This window comes from Convolutriloba macropyga, unplaced genomic scaffold (genome assembly GCF_964194025.1).
Source record: "Convolutriloba macropyga unplaced genomic scaffold, txConMacr16.3 SCAFFOLD_4414, whole genome shotgun sequence".
Lineage (NCBI taxonomy): Eukaryota > Metazoa > Xenacoelomorpha > Acoela > Convolutidae > Convolutriloba > Convolutriloba macropyga.
The window spans coordinates 6,510-20,837 of NW_027450288.1; the positions used below are offsets into that span (position 1 = coordinate 6,510).

A 14,328-nucleotide genomic window follows, 5' to 3' on the forward strand; every position below is an offset into this window, starting at 1 on the left:
CTAGCTAGCTTGAGCTTGAGCTTGAGCTAGCTAGCTTGAGCTTGAGCTAGCTAGCTAGCTTGAGCTTGAGCTAGCTAGCTAGCTTGAGCTTGAGCTTGAGCTAGCTAGCTTGAGCTTGAGCTTGGCTAGCTAGCTAGCTTGAGCTTGAGCTAGCTAGCTTGAGCTTGAGCTAGCTAGCTTGAGCTTGAGCTAGCTAGCTAGCTTGTGCTTGAGCTAGCTAGCTAGCTTGAGCTTGAGCTTGAGCTAGCTGGCTTGAGCTTGAGCTAGCTAGCTTGAGCTTGAGCTAGCTAGCTTGAGCTTGAGCTAGCTAGCTAGCTTGAACTTGAGCTAGCTAGCTAGCTTGAGCTTGAGCTAGCTAGCTAGCTTGAGCTTGAGCTAGCTAGCTAGCTTGAGCTTGAGCTTGAGCTAGCTAGCTTGAGCTTGAGCTTGAGCTAGCTAGCTAGCTTGAGCTTGAGCTAGCTAGCTTGAGCTTGAGCTAGCTAGCTTGAGCTTGAGCTAGCTAGCTAGCTTGAGCTTGAGCTAGCTAGCTAGCTTGAACTTGAGCTAGCTAGCTAGCTTGAGCTTGAGCTAGCTAGCTAGCTTGAGCTAGCTAGCTAGCTTGAGCTTGAGCTTGAGCTAGCTAGCTTGAGCTTGAGCTAGCTAGCTAGCTTGAGCTTGAGCTAGCTAGCTAGCTTGAGCTTGAGCCAGCTAGCTAGCTTGAGCTTGAGCTTGAGCTAGCTAGCTTGAGCTTGAGCTTGAGCTAGCTAGCTAGCTTGAGCTTGAGCTAGCTAGCTTGAGCTTGAGCTAGCTAGCTTGAGCTTGAGCTAGCTAGCAAGCTTGTGCTTGAGCTAGCTAGCTAGCTTGAGCTTGAGCTTGAGCTAGCTAGCTTGAGCTTGAGCTAGCTAGCTTGAGCTTGAGCTAGCTAGCTTGAGCTTGAGCTAGCTAGCAAGCTTGTGCTTGAGCTAGCTAGCTAGCTTGAGCTTGAGCTTGAGCTAGCTGGCTTGAGCTTGAGCTAGCTAGCTTGAGCTTGAGCTAGCTAGCTTGAGCTTGAGCTAGCTAGCTAGCTTGAACTTGAGCTAGCTAGCTAGCTTGAGCTTGAGCTAGCTAGCTAGCTTGAGCTTGAGCTAGCTAGCTAGCTTGAGCTTGAGCTTGAGCTAGCTAGCTTGAGCTTGAGCTTGAGCTAGCTAGCTAGCTGGAGCTTGAGCTAGCTAGCTTGAGCTTGAGCTAGCTAGCTTGAGCTTGAGCTAGCTAGCTAGCTTGAGCTTGAGCTAGCTAGCTAGCTTGAACTTGAGCTAGCTAGCTAGCTTGAGTTTGAGCTAGCTAGCTTGAGCTTGAGCTAGCTAGCTTGAGCTTGAGCTAGCTAGCTAGCTTGAACTTGAGCTAGCTAGCTAGCTTGAGCTTGAGCTAGCTAGCTAGCTTGAGCTTGAGCTAGCTAGCTAGCTTGAGCTTGAGCTTGAGCTAGCTAGCTTGAGCTTGAGCTTGAGCTAGCTAGCTAGCTTGAGCTTGAGCTAGCTAGCTTGAGCTTGAGCTAGCTAGCTTGAGCTTGAGCTAGCTAGCTAGCTTGAGCTTGAGCTAGCTAGCTAGCTTGAACTTGAGCTAGCTAGCTAGCTTGAGCTTGAGCTAGCTAGCTAGCTTGAGCTAGCTAGCTAGCTTGAGCTTGAGCTTGAGCTTGAGCTAGCTAGCTTGAGCTTGAGCTAGCTAGCTAGCTTGAGCTTGAGCTAGCTAGCCAGCTTGAGCTTGAGCTAGCTAGCTAGCTTGAGCTTGAGCTTGAGCTAGCTAGCTTGAGCTTGAGCTTGAGCTAGCTAGCTAGCTTGAGCTTGAGCTAGCTAGCTAGCTTGAGCTTGAGCTTGAGCTAGCTAGCTTGAGCTTGAGCTTGAGCTAGCTAGCTAGCTTGAGCTTGAGCTAGCTAGCTTGAGCTTGAGCTAGCTAGCTTGAGATTGAGCTAGCTAGCTAGCTTGTGCTTGAGCTAGCTAGCTAGCTTGAGCTTGAGCTTGAGCTAGCTGGCTTGAGCTTGAGCTAGCTAGCTTGAGCTTGAGCTAGCTAGCTTGAGCTTGAGCTAGCTAGCTAGCTTGAACTTGAGCTAGCTAGCTAGCTTGAGCTTGAGCTTGAGCTAGCTAGCTAGCTTGAGCTTGAGCTAGCTAGCTAGCTTGAGCTTGAGCTTGAGCTAGCTAGCTTGAGCTTGAGCTTGAGCTAGCTAGCTAGCTTGAGCTTGAGCTAGCTAGCTTGAGCTTGAGCTAGCTAGCTTGAGCTTGAGCTAGCTAGCTAGCTTGAGCTTGAGCTAGCTAGCTAGCTTGAACTTGAGCTAGCTAGCTAGCTTGAGCTTGAGCTAGCTAGCTAGCTTGAGCTAGCTAGCTAGCTTGAGCTTGAGCTTGAGCTTGAGCTAGCTAGCTTGAGCTTGAGCTAGCTAGCTAGCTTGAGCTTGAGCTAGCTAGCTAGCTTGAGCTTGAGCTAGCTAGCTAGCTTGAGCTTGAGCTTGAGCTAGCTAGCTTGAGCTTGAGCTTGAGCTAGCTAGCTAGCTTGAGCTTGAGCTAGCTAGCTTGAGCTTGAGCTAGCTAGCTTGAGCTTGAGCTAGCTAGCTAGCTTGAGCTTGAGCTAGCTAGCTAGCTTGAGCTTGAGCTAGCTGGCTTGAGCTTGAGCTAGATAGCTTGAGCTTGAGCTAGCTAGCTAGCTTGAGCTAGCTAGCTAGAGCTCGACCTATGAAAAGCTGCGCAAACACTTATTCTATAATAATTGCGAAAATTAAAAATTTCACAAGTGAAAAGCTGCATAAACAGTAATTCTATGTGTGGGGCATTATTAGGGGGAGGTGTCTTGTCAAAATATGGCTGGACTAAAGACCTCAACCCAGATAGGGTGGAAGGCCCTATGATCGGTCTGTTACTAATCGGTGACCGATAAAGACCTGACCAAGGCCTGTAGTAAGCTTGGTTAGGCATTACAGGAGATAACACTAAGACCGAGGGGTCTTAGAGAGCCCTCTAGCGGGGCGAATAGAGCTAGATCGAGCCTTGGGAAAGCTAGATCGAGCAGGACTGAAGCTAAAGGATAGACCGAGAGGTCTGTCTGGTCCTCCTAGAGAGGCCAAGAGAAAGTACGAGAAGCCAACTAAAGCTTGATCGGGCCTTCAGCAAGCACGACCGAGCTGTACCGGAGCTAACACTAAGACCGAGGGGTCTTAGAGAGCCCTCTAGCGGGGCGAATAGAGCTAGATCGAGCCTTGGGAAAGCTAGATCGAGCAGGACTGAAGCTAAACGATAGACCGAGAGGTCTGTCTGGTCCTCCTAGAGAGGCCAAGAGAAAAAACGAGAAGCTAACTAAAGCTTGATCGGGCCTTCAGCAAGCACGACCGAGCTGTACCGGAGCTAACACTAAGACCGAGGGGTCTTAGAGAGCCCTCTAGCGGGGCGAATAGAGCTTGATCAAGCCTTGGGCAAGCTAGATCGAGCAGGACTGAAGCTAAGCAAGAGACCGAGAGGTCTGTCTGGTCCTCCTAGAGAGGCCAAGAGAAAGTACGAGAAGCCAACTAAAGCTTGATCGGGCCTTCAGCAAGCACGACCGAGCTGTACCGGAGCTAACACTAAGACCGAGGGGTCTTAGAGAGCCCTCTAGCGGGGCGAATAGAGCTAGATCGAGCCTTGGGAAAGCTAGATCGAGCAGGACTGAAGCTAAACGATAGACCGAGAGGTCTGTCTGGTCCTCCTAGAGAGGCCAAGAGAAAGTACGAGAAGCTAACTAAAGCTTGATCGCGCCTTCAGCAAGCACGATTGAGCAAGACCGGAGCTAACACTAAGACCGAAGTGTCTTAGAGAGCCCTCTGGTGGGGCGAATAGAGCTAGATCGAGCCTTGGGAAAGCTAGATCGAGTAAGATTGAAGCTGAAAGAGTGTCAGAGGAGCAAATGAACCTCCAAAAAGTGAAAATCAAATTTTAGAAAAAACACAAGTTAAATACTGCATGGACAGTATTTCTATGTGTGGGGCATTATTAGGGGGAGGTGTCTTGTCAAAATATGGCTGGACTAAAGACCTCAACCCGGATAGGGTGGAAGGCCCCATGATCGGTCTGTTACTAATCGGTGACCGATAAAGACCTGACCAAGGCCTGTAGTAAGCTTGGTTAGGCATTACAGGAGTTAACACTAAGACCGAGGGGTCTTAGAGAGCCCTCTAGCGGGGCGAATAGAGCTAGATCGAGCCTTGGGAAAGCTAGATCGAGCAGGACTGAAGCTAAGCAAGAGACCGAAAGGTCTGTCTGGTCCTCCTAGAGAGGCCAAGAGAAAGTACGAGAAGCTAACTAAAGCTTGATCAGGCCTTCAGCAAGCACGACCGAGCTGTACCGGAGCTAACACTAAGACCGAGGGGTCTTAGAGAGCCCTCTAGCAGGGCGAATAGATCTAGATCGAGCCTTGGGAAAGCTAGATCGAGCAGGACTGAAGCTAAACGATAGACCGAGAGGTCTGTCTGGTCCTCCTAGAGAGGCCAAGAGAAAGTACGAGAAGCTAACTAAAGCTTGATCGGGCCTTCAGCAAGCACGACCGAGCTGTACCGGAGCTAACACTAAGACCGAGGGGTCTTAGAGAGCCCTCTAGCAGGGCGAATAGAGCTAGATCGAGCCTTGGGAAAGCTAGATCAAGCAGGACTGAAGCTAAACGATAGACCGAGAGGTCTGTCTGGTCCTCCTATAGAGGCCAAGAGAAAGTACGAGAATCTAACTAAAGCTTGATCGGGCCTTCAGCAAGCACGACCGAGCTGTACCGGAGCTAACACTAAGACCGAGGGGTCTTAGAGAGCCCTCTAGCAGGGCGAATAGAGCTAGATCGAGCCTTGGGAAAGCTAGATCGAGCAGGACTGAAGCTAAACGATAGACCGAGAGGTCTGTCTGGTCCTCCTAGAGAGGCCAAGAGGAAGTACGAGAAGCTAACTAAAGCTTGATCGCGCCTTCAGCAAGCACGATTGAGCAAGACCGGAGCTAACACTAAGACCGAAGTGTCTTAGAGAGCCCTCTAGTGGGGCGAATAGAGCTAGATCGAGCCTTGGGAAAGCTAGATCGAGTAAGATTGAAGCTGAAAGAGTGTCAGAGGAGCAAATGAACCTCCAAAAAGTGAAAATCAAATTTTAGAAAAAAACACAAGTTAAATACTGCATGGACAGTAATTCTATGTGTGGGGCATTATTAGGGAGAGGTGTCTTGTCAAAATATGGCTGGACTAAAGACCTCAACCCGGATAGGGTGGAAGGCCCTATGATTGGTCTGTTACTAATCGGTGACCGATAAAGACCTGACCAAGGCCTGTAGTAAGCTTGGTTAGGCATTACAGAAGATAACACTAAGACCGAGGGGTCTTAGAGAGCCCTCTAGCGGGGCGAATAGAGCTTGATCAAGCCTTGGGCAAGCTAGATCGAGCAGGACTGAAGCTAAACGATAGACCGAGAGGTCTGTCTGGTCCTCCTAGAGAGGCCAAGAGAAAGTACGAGAATCTAACTAAAGCTGGGTCGGGCCTTCAGCAAGCACGACCGAGCAGTACCGGAGCTAACACTAAGACCGAGGGGTCTTAGAGAGCCCTCTAGTGGGGCGAATAGAGCTAGATCGAGCCTTGGGAAAGCTAGATCGAGCAGGACTGAAGCTAAACGATAAACCGAAAGGTCTGACGGGTCCTCATAAGAGGCATGGAGAAAGATCTGATACTAAAGTACCTCTCGGAAGTAATAAAATATGCCTGATGAAGCCGGGTATGATGTTTGTTGTTTGATGGCATTCATCGATTAGGTCTAGTGGATTCCCCATTACTCCGAGTGGTACTAGTAGAGGCTCCTACAGGGGTGAGCAAAGCGAGATCAAGCCTTAGGCAAGCTAGATCGAGCAGAACTGAAGCTGAAAAGCAAAATAAATGACAGGTCTGTCCAAATCAATAAACTTGAAATCCAGTGTGGTCACCACGGGTCACGAGGTGAATTCCTAGCGATTGTCTGCTGAACGTATAGGAAGGCCCGAAACGAACGATAATTTCATTGCACAGTGGAGATACTATACGTTCAGGAGTAGCATACATCGGGTTTGATCTATGATCATGTCTGGTCTCCGAGGATCCACCGGGTTACCAACTGGCACCGCTGTACTGGGTGTAAAACTGGGCCACCTGAAGTCCCGGGTGTAAAACTAGGTGCCTCTGTGCCAAAGTAGCGGCTTGCGTAGTGCATTATGCCTCCGGCTTGCGAAATGGTTATAAGCAATAACAACAGGACGCCGCGGGGTGTTCACTTAAAGGAGTAACGTTCTCTCAAGGGAGGGGATCTAAAAATCTTGATAAAACATTTATTCTATGCAAAATTTGTGCGCAAATTTTGCAAAGTAAAAAGCTGCACTGTAGCAAATTCTATGTGTGTAGCATTATTAGGGAAGTGTTGTTTGATGGCACCTCTCTACTTGATGCACCAAAGAACTACCTTGATGGCTCATGACCGCTGGTAATCTGTCGTCGCTAGTAGTTCGGAACTGAGAACAAATATGTTCGCAAATTACAACAATTATACAGCATATTGCTGAATAAAGCAGAACCGAATAATACTCAGTGACTTTACACCAAGACTGACTAATGTCTGGATTGTATCGTCCTACTCGAGTAAGGCGAAGAAAAGCTAGAAAGATACGCTTTTCACAAAGCAGGCTTAATGCATGCAAACCAAGGAGGAAGGAGTGATGCCCCTCCTTATAATAAGCAGAACCAAATAAAGAACAGACAGCATCATCTGTACAGTGACCAAGAAGAGGTGAAACTTCTGTATGTGAAAAGGCAATTTGAGCGAGATTTATTAGCAGACTAGTATTATGTTGTTTCTAGTAGGCGAAAGCCGAAACATCAACATGTGAAAATCTGATATTAAATCCTCAATCATTTTCCCTAGTATTATACAGCTATGAGTAACCTTAATTGGACACGGCAATTATTGCTGACCGGTGAAACTTTCGCATGGGAAAGACACACACACTTCTTGACAAAGCAATAAGTATTATGCTGTTTCTAGTACGCGAAAGCAGAAACATCAGCATGTGAAAGTTGTGAAGTTGAAGAATTTTTGTGTTGAGTACGATGTTGTTACTAGTAACCATGTCGACAGCTGAGAACTGTTCTCTAACCAATAGAAGGTGAAACTTCTGTATGTGAAAAGGCAATTTGAGCGAGATTTCTTAGCAGACTAGTATTATGTTGTTTCTAGTAGGCGAAAGCCGAAACATCAACATGTGAAAATCTGATATTAAATCCTCAATCATTTTCCCTAGTATTATACAGCTACTAGTAGCCGTAATTGGTCAGGGAAACATTGTTGACCGGTGAAACTTCACATGGGAAAGACACACAAATTACTTGACAAAACAATAAGTATTATGCTGTTTCTAGTATGCGAAAGCAGAAACATCAGCATGTGAAAGTTGTGAAGTTGAAAAGTTTTTGTGTTGAGTACGGTGTTGTTACTAGTAACCATGTCGACAGCTGGAAAGCTGTTCTCTAACCAATAAAAGGTAAAACTTCTGTATCTGAAGAGGCGGCGTGATTGAGATTTTTAACAGACTAGTATTATGTTGTTTCTAGTAGGCGAGAGCCGAAACATCGACATGTGAACATCTGGTTTTTAAATCATGAGTCAATTCTCCCTAGTATGATACAGTTGTTAGCCGGTATTGGTAACAGTAGAACAGAGATTTGGAGGGCAAAACCTGCTCATGGGAAATGCTCACAGAGCGCTATCTACCAGTACACATAGTATTATGCTGTTTCTAGTACGCGCGAGCCGAAACATCAGCATGTGAAATGTGTAATCGTGGGTAACTCTAAGTGTGTAGAGTACTGTGTAGTAACTAGTAGCCATGCCAAAGCATGCATTGAAACTCTTCGTGATTTAAAAAGCTCAAAGCAAGATTGACGAGGCCGCAAGGCTATGTCTTTCTAAATTCGAACAAATCGAAAGATTGTTCAAAGTACAATTAAACTGATTGATCCTGTCAGTTGCCATATGCTTGTCTGAAAGACTAAGCCATGCATGTGCAAGCGAAGCTTGAAAAAGTGGAACCGCGAATGGCTCATTAAATCAGTTTACTATCTATTAGTTGATTTGCAAGCTAAATGAATAACTGCGGTAACCCTGCAGCTAATGCATGCTGATTGTCCGACACTGTCGGAGACTTTTACAAGACTACACCGGGTGATTTGCTAAGTACAGACACATCCCGTGATGAGTCCTAGTAACTGAAAGATCCCAGATAGCTTCGGCTTGGGGACGGAACTTCCGAATTTCTGACCTATCAACCTATGATGGTAGTGTAACGGACTACCATGGTTGTGACGGGTAACGGGGAATCAGGGTTCGATTCCGGAGAGGGAGCCTTAGAAACGGCTACCACATCCAAGGAAGGCAGCAGGCACGCAAATTACCCACTCTCCGCACGAGGAGGTAGTGACTAGAAATAATGATATGAACCTTTATGGTTTGTAATCAGAATGGAATGGACTTAAAAGCTCCATTGATGAACGAGTAGAGGGCAAGTCTGGTGCCAGCAGCCGCGGTAATACCAGCCTCTACAAGCGTATGCAATAGTTGCTGCGTTTAAAAAGCTCATAGTTGGATCTGTTTGAGTAGAACGGCAACATGGTCTTCAGTTAAATCTGTTGACTCGTTCCGCTCATCCTTCGCATCGAAGAAATAGTTTGCACTTAAATGTGACGAACTGTGGAAACGGTGTTTTCACCCTGAGAAAATTAGAGTGTTCAAAGCATCCTTTGGGATCGAATAATAAAGCATGGAATAATGGAGAATGACCCGCTACTCGATTGATGCCGGTTGGCTGAGTGCGGTAATGATTGAAAGGAACAGACGGGGGCATTTGTATTGCTACGTTAGAGGTGAAATTCTTGGATCGTGGCAAGACAAACTACTGCGAAAGCATTTGCCAAGAATGTTTTCATTAATCAAGAACGAAAGTCAGAGTATTGAAGAGGATTAGATACCCTCGTAATTCTGACCATAAACTATACCAACCTACAATTTGTCAAAGTCGATCTTGACTTGGCAAGAGATTAACCGGGAAACCAAAGTTTATTGGTTCCGGGGGAAGTATGGTTGCAAAATCGAAACTTAAAGGAATTGACGGAAGGGCACCACCAGGAGTGGAGCCTGCGGCTTAATTTGACTCAACACGGGAAAACTCACCCGGTCCAGACATCTTAAGGATTGACAGATTGAATATCTTTCATGATTATATGGGCGGTGGTGCATGGCCGTTCTTAGTTAGTGGAGTGATCTGTCTGGTTAATTCCGATAACGAACGAGATCTTCTCCATCTAAATAATGAAATTCACTATATGTGAATTCAAACACTTCTTAGAGGAACTATGCGGAATTAAATACCGCAGATGAAGTGAGGCTATAACAGGTCTGTGATGCCCTTAGATGTTCTGGACTGCACGCGCGCTACACTGTGTACTTTTAGATTGAGTACTCAGCCCTTGGTCCGAAATGGACTGGGCAATCAGAGAAAAGTACAGCGCTTCAAGGGGATCGTCTGTTGTAACTTGCAGACGTGAACCAGGAATTCCTGGTACTTATGAGTCAACAACTCATAGGGATTACGTCCCTGCCCTTTGTACACACCGCCCGTCGCTACTACTGATTGGATAGTTAAGCAAGAATTGCAAATTCCTACTGTTGGGACTTCGGTCTCCGGCAACGGGATGAAGCGGATCGAGCTTAATTGTCTAGAGGAAGTAAAAGTCGTAACAAGGTTTCCGTAGGGGAACCTGCGGAAGGATCAGTGATTGATTCCTTCGGGCATGGCTGCTGGTAGAGGCCATGTCTGTAGTGCGCATGACGCTCTGTCGCTAGAGATTGCTTGGCAACCAATCTCGAATTATGTATCGAGCTCAAAAACTACTTGTGTGGATACATAGTTCAGCAGTCATGGCAAGGGACTGCTTAAAGGGAGACTAGTTAGCAAAAGCAGCCTAGCAGAACTGCAGCTATCTAGATCTCAGAAGCTGGGTTATAGAAGCCCAGCTATAGACTTGTGAATGAGAAAGGCCTAAAAAGGTCCACAAGTCGCGTGGTTAGAACCGACACGCAAAAATCCCAGCGAGTGACAGAGCGTTGCGCTGTTCAGTGGGAAAGAGTTGAGCTACTCGGGGCGCCCACTGAACTTGCTCCGAGCCAAAGGCTCGAAAAAACACAGCTTAGCCTCAGATCCCTTTACATAGAAGGCTAGCTAAAATAAACTTACCTTGGACGAGGGTAAAGTTTAGTCAGTTCTTAGGGGAGAGTAATCCACAGCTTCTCGCCCTCTGAACATTCTCCCAGATATGTAGGTCTGGGAGAGTCTCCTCCTGTTCTTCGGAATCTGGAGGTAGACAAAGACAGTACGATACGATCTTGCATCGGGATGACTAACCGATAATGATCATAATCTGACAATTTTTCCGGCTTGAAGGCACCGGAGTCAGATTAAAGACACATACTGAACTAAAGGCGTATGTGCAAAGCTTGTCGGAGTGTAGAGAGTCAAGCTGAGTTGACTCGTCACGTGGTGATGACAACAGCCATGTGCAAAACACTCACAACTTTATCGTCTATGTGGAAAAGGTTGCTAACAGCGCTCTCTATGAGAGGCCCTCGCATATAACTATACGAGGAAAAGGCGATAGAGTTGTTTGAATGTGGGGCAGGTTCATCGACAAGCTAAGTTGATCACATTCTTGTTGTGGCATCCTACTAGAATTGGTCACGGTCTGCACCAACTCTCCCCAAGTTGGCCAGACTTAAAACTAGAAATAAGGTTTGCAGCTATGTGAACCTAGAAACTGTAAAGGAGTTGAAAGAACTTAAAGGAATTGAAAGAGGCCTTGAGGTATATCCTCTTGGTAAAGACCCACAAAAGCTCACAAAAGTGGCTTCGAAGGGCAAAACTGGTTCATCCAAAACAATTGGAGAGCTTAAAGCAGAACCAATTCGAATGAAAACACTATTGGTGAAACTTCATCATGAGAACGTCACAAGCTGATCACGCTCTATGATATGACTAGTATTATGTTGCTTCTAGTAGGCTAAGCGCAAGCCGAAACATCAACATGTGAAAGTCGTAGAATTTTGCAATCAAACTGTGGCTAGTACTGTGATGTTACTAGTAACCTGGTGTTCCGTCATATGGCCAAGAGAGCATTTGAAGGCGAAACTTCTGCATGGGAAAGCTGCATCATGATCAAAATTTTATATCGAGTATTATGTTGACGTTAGTAGGCCTTGGCCGAAAACGCAGCATGTGAAAGGTATAGATAAAAGTTATTGTTGCAGTCAGTACTGTGTAGTTACTAGTAGCTGGATTTAAGCTCAAAATGAGACACTGTTGGTGAAACTTCATCATGAGAATGTCACAAGCTGATCAAGCTCTATGATATGACTAGTATTATGTTGCTTCTAGTAGGCTAAGCGCAAGCCGAAACATCAACATGTGAAAGTCGTAGAATTTTGCGATCAAATTGTGGCTAGTACTGTGATGTTACTAGTAACCTTGTGTTACGTCATATGGCCAAGAGAGCATTTGAAGGCGAAACTTCTGCATGGGGAAGCTGCATCATGAACAAAAGTTTATATCGAGTATTATGTTGACATTAGTAGGCCCTGGCCGAAAGCGCAGCATGTGAAAGGTATAGATAAAAGTTATCGTTGCAGTCAGTACTGTGTAGTTACTAGTAGCTGGATTTAAGCTCGAAATGAGACACTGTTGGTGAAACTTCATCATGAGAACGTCACAAGCTGATCACGCTCCATGATATGACTAGTATTATGTTGCTTCTAGTAGGCTAAGCGCAAGCCGAAACATCAACATGTGAAAGTCGTAGAATTTTGCGATCAAATTGTGGCTAGTACTGTGATGTTACTAGTAACCTTGTGTTACGTCATATGGCCAAGAGAGCATTTGAAGGCGAAACTTCTGCATGGGGAAGCTGCATCATGAACAAAAGTTTATATCGAGTATTATGTTGACGTTAGTAGGCCCTGGCCGAAAGCGCAGCATGTGAAAGGTATAGATAAAAGTTAGCGTTGCAGTCAGTACTGTGTAGTTACTAGTAGCTGGATTTAAGCTCGAAATGAGACACTGTTGGTGAAACTTCATCATGAGAACGTCACAAGCTGATCACGCTCTATGATATGACTAGTATTATGTTGCTTCTAGTAGGCTAAGCGCAAGCCGAAACATCAACATGTGAAAGTCGTAGAATTTTGCAATCAAACTGTGGCTAGTACTGTGATGTTACTAGTAACCTTTTCTTACGTCATATGGCCAAGAGAGCATTTGAAGGCGAAACTTCTGCATGGGGAAGCTGCATCATGAACAAAAGTTTATATCGAGTATTATGTTGACGTTAGTAGGCCCTGGCCGAAAGCGCAGCATGTGAAAGGTATAGATAAAAGTTATCGTTGCAGTCAGTACTGTGTAGTTACTAGTAGCTGGATTTAAGCTCGAAGTGAGACACTGTTGGTGAAACTTCATCATGAGAACGTCACAAGCTGATCACGCTCTATGATATGACTAGTATTATGTTGCTTATAGTAGGCTAAGCGCAAGCCGAAAACATCAACATGTGAAAGTCGTAGAATTTTGCGATCAAATTGTGGCTAGTACTGTGATGTTACTAGTAACCTTGTGTTACGTCATATGGCCAAGAGAGCATTTGAAGGCGAAACTTCTGCATGGGGAAGCTGCATCATGAACAAAAGTTTATATCGAGTATTATGTTGACGTTAGTAGGCCCTGGCCGAAAGCGCAGCATGTGAAAGGTATAGATAAAAGTTAGCGTTGCAGTCAGTACTGTGTAGTTACTAGTAGCTGGATTTAAGCTCGAAATGAGACACTGTTGGTGAAACTTCATCATGAGAACGTCACAAGCTGATCACGCTCTATGATATGACTAGTATTATGTTGCTTCTAGTAGGCTAAGCGCAAGCCGAAACATCAACATGTGAAAGTCGTAGAATTTTGCAATCAAACTGTGGCTAGTACTGTGATGTTACTAGTAACCTTTTCTTACGTCATATGGCCAAGAGAGCATTTGAAGGCGAAACTTCTGCATGGGGAAGCTGCATCATGAACAAAAGTTTATATCGAGTATTATGTTGACGTTAGTAGGCCCTGGCCGAAAGCGCAGCATGTGAAAGGTATAGATAAAAGTTATCGTTGCAGTCAGTACTGTGTAGTTACTAGTAGCTGGATTTAAGCTCGAAGTGAGACACTGTTGGTGAAACTTCATCATGAGAACGTCACAAGCTGATCACGCTCTATGATATGACTAGTATTATGTTGCTTATAGTAGGCTAAGCGCAAGCCGAAACATCAACATGTGAAAGTCGTAGAATTTTGCGATCAAACTGTGGCTAGTACTTTGATGATGCTTGTAGCCAACCGAATTGGTTGAAAAGCCCAATAAGTAAGCTAACTTGGGAGAGCTTGTTGGAAACCAAATGCTACTAGATTGGTCCAAATACATCCTTCAACAGGGGATCACTTGGCTCGCTTTACGAAGAGGAGCACAGCTATATGTGTTAATTCGGTATGAATCGCAAGATTTGTTTACCGACCTCTCTAACGCAAAAGGCGGTCTCGGCTTCGGCTGTTGACTGCGTCCGATTCAGGGTTATATAACTCTCGATTGAACACATTGATGTTCTATTGTTGGTGCTTCCAATAAAATTGGAACACTTAAAGCAGAACCGATTCAAATAATAGCATTCTGATCAATGATTGCATTCCTTGATCAAGAACTGCTGGAGTCATTGTGATGGCGAATTTTCTTCATAAGAAAATTGCAAAGAGACGGAACTTAATGAGACTAGTATTATGTTGTTTCTAGTAAGCGGAAGCTGAAACAGCAACATGTGAAAATCAAGTTTTGTTCAATGATCTCGAGGCGATAAGTACTATGAAGCAACTAGTAGCCTAAGCATGACTCAGATTTGAGACAGTCAAAAAGACTGGCGAAACTTCTTCACATGAAAGTTACATAGAGAACTACAAATGTATACAGCGAGTATTATGTTGTTTCTAGTAGGCGAAAGCTGAAACATCAACATGTGAAAGTTGTCTGCAAACTGTAGAACGATATGTGATTAGTACTGTGCTGTTACTAGTAGCCAGTCTGACTGTAGAAGCCAAGACAAAGGGAAAACTAATGCATCTGAAAAGGACAAGTTATGGAAAGGTATGCACGATAAAGTATTATGTTGTTTCTAGTAAGCGGCAGCTGAAACATCAACATGTGAACGTCGTTGTGTACAGTAACCTAGAACTATATAGTCCTTAGTAACGTGCA

At 45.3% G+C, this 14,328-nt stretch overlaps 1 pseudogene; it reads left to right on the forward strand.

Annotated features, from left to right (window-relative positions):
- The first annotated feature begins 13,504 nt into the window (after positions 1 to 13,504).
- On the forward strand, positions 13,505 to 13,656 carry LOC142355759 (5.8S ribosomal RNA; annotated as a pseudogene).
- The last annotated feature ends 672 nt before the right edge of the window (positions 13,657 to 14,328 follow it).